Source organism: Leucopleurus acutus (genome assembly GCF_964270905.1).
Source record: "Leucopleurus acutus genome assembly, chromosome: 2".
Classification (NCBI taxonomy): Eukaryota; Metazoa; Chordata; class Mammalia; order Artiodactyla; family Delphinidae; genus Leucopleurus; species Leucopleurus acutus.
In genome coordinates, this window is record NC_139143.1 from 76149218 (window position 1) to 76155217 (window position 6000).

A 6000-nucleotide genomic window follows, 5' to 3' on the forward strand; every position below is an offset into this window, starting at 1 on the left:
TGCAGCCTGTGGAACGAAAACCACATTCACAGAAAGACAGACAAAATTAAAAAGCAGAAGGCTATGTACCACATGAAGGAACAAGATAAAACCCCAGAAAAAGAACTAAATGAAGAGGAGATAGGCAATCTTCCAGAAAAAGAATTCAGAATAATGATAGTGAAGATGATCCAGGACCTCGGAAAAAGAATGGAGGCAAAGATCAAGAAGATGCAAGAAATGTTTAACAAAGGCCTAGAAATTAAAGAAAAAGCAAACAGAGATGAACAATACAATAATTGAAATGAAAAATACATTGAAGGAATCAATAGCAGAATAACTGAGGCAGAAGAACGGATAAGTGACCTGGAAGACAGAATGGTGGAATTCACTGTCACGGAACAGAACAAAGAAATAAGAATGTAAAGAAATGAAGACAGCCTAAGAGACCTCTGGGACAACATAGACGCAACAATGTTCACATTATAGGGGTCCCAGAAGGAGAAGAGAGAGAGAAAGGACCCGAGAAAATATTTGAAGAGATTATAGTCAAAAACTTCCCTAACATGGGAAAGGAAATAGCCACCCAAGTCCAGGAAGCACAGAGAGTCCCATACAGGAGAAACCCAAGGAGAAACACACCGAGACACATTGTAATCAAACTGGCAAAAATTAAAGACAAAGAAAAATTATTGAATGCAGCAAGGGAAAAATGACAAATAACATACAAGGGAACTCCCATAAGGTTAACAGCTGATTTCTCAGCAGAAACTCTACAAGTCAGAAGGGAGTGGCATGATATACTAAAAGTGATGAAAGGGAAAAACCTACACATTCAGATTCAATGGAGAAATCAAAAGCTTTACAGACAAGCAAAAGCTAAGAGAATTCAGCACCACCAAACCAGCTCTACAACAAATGCTAAAGGAACTTCTCTAAGTGGGAAACACAAGAGAAGAAAAGGACCTACAAAAGCAAACCCGAAATGATTAAGAAAATGGTCATAGGAACATACATACCGATAATTACCTTAAACGTGAATGAATTAAATGCTCCAACCAAAAGACACAGGCTTGCTGAATGGATACAAAAACAAGATCCATATATATGCTGTCTACAAGACACTCAGTTCAGACCTAGGGACACATAAAGACTGAAAGTGAGGGGATGGAAAAAGATATTCCGTGCAAATGGAAATCAGAAGAAAGCTGGAGTAGCAACACTCATATCAGATAAAATAGACTTTAAAATAAAGAATGTTACAAGAGACTAGGAAGGACACTACATAATGATCAAGGGATCAATCCAAGAAGAAGATATAACAATTATAAATATATATGCACCCAACATAGGAGCACCTCAATACATAAGGCAACTGCTAACAGCTATAAAAGAGGAAATCAACTGTGACCCAATAATAGTGGGGGACTTTAACACCTCACTTACGCCAATGGACAGATCATCCAAACAGAAAATTAACAAGGAAACACAAGCTTTAAATGACACAATAGACCAGATAGATTTAGTTGGTATTTATAGGACATTCCATCCAAAAACAGCAGATTACACTTTTTTCTCAAGTGTGTATGGGAACATTCTCCAGGATAGATCACATCTGGGGTCACAAATCAAGGCTCAGTAAATTTAAGAAAACTGAAATCATATCAAGCATCTTTTCTGACCAAAATGCTATGAGATTAGAAATCAATTACAGGGAAAAAAAGGAAAAAACCCAAACACATGGAGTCTAAACAGTACATTACTAAATAACCAAGCAATCACTGAGGAAATCAAAACATACCTAGAGACAAATGACAATGAAAACATGACGATCCAAAACCTATGGGATACAGCAAAAGCGGTTCTAAGAGGGAAGTTATAGCTATACAAGCCTACCGCAAGAAACAAGAAAACTCTCAAATAAACAATCTAACGTTACACCTAAAGGAACTAGGGAAAGAAGAACAAGCAAAACCCAAAGTTAGCAGAAGGAAAGAAATCATAAAGATCAGAGCAAAAATAAAGGGAATAGAAACAAAGAAAACAATAGCAAAGATCAATAAAACTAAAAGCTGGTTCTTTGAGAAGATAAACAAAATTGATAAACCATTAGCCAGACTCATCAAGAAAAAGAGGGAGAGGACTCAAATCAATAAAATTAGAAGTGAAAAAGCAGAAGTTACAACAGACACTGCAGAAATACAAAGCATCCTAAGAGACTACTACACGCAGCTCTATGCCAATAAAATGGACAACCTAGAAGAAATGGACAAATTCGTAGAAAGGTATAACCTCCCAAGACTGAACCAGGAAGAAATAGAAAATATGAACAGACCAATCACAAGTAATGAAATTGAAACTGTGATTAAAAATCTTCCAACAAACAAAAGTCCAGGACCAGATGGCTTCACAGGTGAATTCTATCAAACATTTAGAGAAGAGATAACACCCATCCTTCTCAAACTCTTCCAAAAAATTCCAGAGGAAGGAACACTCCCAAACTCATTCTATGAGGCCACCATCACCCTGATACCAAAACCAGACAAAGATACTACAAAAAAAGAAAATTACAGACCAATATCACTGATGAATATAGATGCAAAAATCCTCAACAAAATACTAGCAAACAGAATCCAACAACACATTAAAAGGATCATACACCATGATCAAGTGTGATTTATCCCAGGGATTCAAGGATTCTTCAATATACGCAAATCAATCAATGTGATACACCATATTAACAAACTGAAGGAGAAAACCATATGATCATCTCAATTGATGCAGAGAAAGCTTTCGACAAAATTTAACACCCATTTATAAAAACCCTGCAGAAAGTAGGCATGGGGGAACTCTCTTCAACAAAATAAAGGCCATATATGACAAACCCACAGCAAACATCATTCTCAATGGTGAAAAACTGAAATCATTTCCTCTAGGACCAGGAATAAGACAAGGATGTCCACTCTCACCACTATTATTCAACATAGTTTTGAAAGTCCTAGCCATGGCAATCAGGGAGAAGAAAAAGAAATAAAAGGAATACAAATTGGAAAAGAAGAAGCAAAACTGTCACTGTTTGCAGATGACATGATACTATACATAGAGAATCCGAAAGATGCCACCAGAAAACTACCAGAGCTGGTCAATGAATTTGGTAAAGCTGCAGGATACAAAATTAATGCACAGAAATCTCTGGCATTCCTATACACTAATGATGAAAAATCTGAAAGTGAAATTAAGAAAATACTCCCATTTACCATTGCAACAAAAAGAATAAAATACCTGGGAATAAACCTACCTAGACAAAAGATCTGTATGCAGAAAACTATAAGACACTGATGAAAGAAATTAAAGATGATACCAACAGATAGAGAGATATACCACATTCTTGGATTAGAAGAATCAATATTGTGAAAATGGCTATACTACCCAAAGCAATCTACAGAGTCAATGCAATCCCTATCAAATTACCAATGGCATTTTTTACAGAAGTAGAACAAAAAATCTTAAAATTTGTATGGAGACACAGAAGACCCCGAATAGCCAAAGCATCTTGAGGGAAAAAAACGGAGCTGGAGGAATCAGAATCCCTGACTTCAGACTATACTACAAAGCTACAGTAATCAAGACAATATGGTACTGTCACAAAAAAAGAAACATAGATCAATGGAACAAGATAGAAAGCCCAGAGATAAACCCACGCACCTGTGGTCAACTAATATATGACAAAGGAGGCAAGGATATGCAATGGAGAAAAGACAGTCTCTTCAATAAGTGATGCTGGGAAAACTGGACAGCTACATGTAAAAGAATGAAATTAGAGCACTCCCTAACACCATACAAAAACATAAACTCAAAATGGATTAGAGACCGAAATATAAGACTGTACACTATAAAACTCTTAGAGGAAGACATAGGAAGAACACTCTTTGACATAAATCACAGTAAGATCTTTTTTGATTCACCTCCTAGAGTAATGGAAATAAAAATAAACAAATGGAGCCTAATGAAACTTAAAAGCTTTTGCACAGCAAAGGAAACCATAAACAATATGAAAAGACAACCCTCAAAATGGGAGAAAATATTTGCAAACGAATCAATGGACAAAGGACTAATCTCCAAAATATATAAACAGCTCATGCAGCTCAATATTAAAGAAACAAACAACCCAATCCAAAAATGAGCAGAAGACCTAAATAGACATTTCTCCAAAGAAGATATACAGATGGCCAAGAAGCACATGAAAAGCTGCTCAACATCACTAATTATTACAGAAATGCAAATCAAAGCTACAATGAGGTATCACCTCACACCAGTTAGAATGGGCATCATCAGAAAATCTACAAGCAACAAATGCTGGAGAGGGTGTGGAGAAAAGGGAACCCTCCTGCACTGTTGGTGGGAATGTAAATTGATACAGCCACTATGGAGAACAGTATGGAGGTTCCTTAAAAAACTAAAAATAGAATTACCATATGATCCAGCAATCCCACTACTGGGCATATATCCAGAGAAAACCATAATTCAAAAAGACACATGCACCCCAATGTTCATTGCAGCACTATTTACAATAGCCAGGTCATGGAAGCAACCTAAATGCCCATCAACAGACGAGTGGATAAAGGAGATGTGGTACATATATAGAATGGAATATTACTCAGCCATAAAGTGAACGAAATTGGGTCATTTGTAGAGACGTCGATGGATATAGAGATTGTCATACAGAGTGAAGTAAGTCAGAAAGAGAAAAACAAATATCGTATATTAACGCATATATGTGGAACCTAGAAAAATGGTACAGATGAACCGGTTTGCAGGACAGAAATTGAGACACAGATGTAGAGCACAAACGTATGGACACCAAGGGGGGAAAGCGGCGGGGGGTGGGGGTGGGGGTGTGATAAATTGGGAGATTTGGGGGGAAAAAATGCAGTTCCTCAGACGCACCCGCCAGTTTCAAGTGCCCATGAGCTTGTAGCTACTGTATGAGTCTCGCAGATATAAATCCATGGCCCCCTTCCGAGGCTGAGTTTCAGACAAGACATCGCAGAATCCAGAAGATACCAAAGATTTCTCACAAGTTGGCAGTTTAAAAAGGATGGCAGTCCCCAACAAACACATGAAAGGATGCTCAACATCATTAATCATTAGAGAAATGCAAATCAAAACTACAATGAGATATCATCTCACACCGGTCAGAATGGCCATTATCAAAAAGGCTAGAAACAATAAATGCTGGAGAGGGTGTGGAGAAAAGGGAACACTCTTGCACTGCTGGTGGGAATGTGAATTGGTACAGCCACTATGGAGAACAGTATGGAGGTTCCTTAAAAAACTACAAATAGAACTACCGTATGACCCAGCAATCCCACTACTGGGCATATACCCTGAGAAAACCATAATTCAAAAAGAATCATGTACCAAAATGTTCATTGCAGCTCTATTTACAATAGCCCAGAGATGGAAACAACCTAAGTGTCCATCATCGGATGAATGGATAAAGAAGATGTGGCACATATATACAATGGACTATTACTCAGCCATAAAAAGAAACGAAATTGAGCTATTTGTAATGAGGTGGATAGACCTAGAGTCTGTCATAAAGAGTGAAGTAAATCAGAAAGAGAAAGACAAATACCGTATGCTAACACATATATATGGAATTTAAGAAAAAAAAAATGTCATGAAGAACCTAGGGGAAAGACAGGAATAAAGACACAGACCTACTAGAGAATGGACTTGAGGATATGGGGAGCGGGAAGGGTAAAGCTGTGACAAAGCGAGAGAGAGGCATGGACATATATACACTACCAAACGTAAAATAGATAGCTAGTGGGAAGCAGCCGCAAGCACAGGGAGATCAGCTCGGTGCTTTGTGACCGCCTGGAGGGGTGGGATAGGGAGGGTGGGAGGGAGGGAGACTCAAGAGGCAAGAGATATGGGAACATATGTATATGTATAACTGACTCACTTTGATATAAAGCAGAAACTAACACACCATTGTGAAGCAATTATACTCCA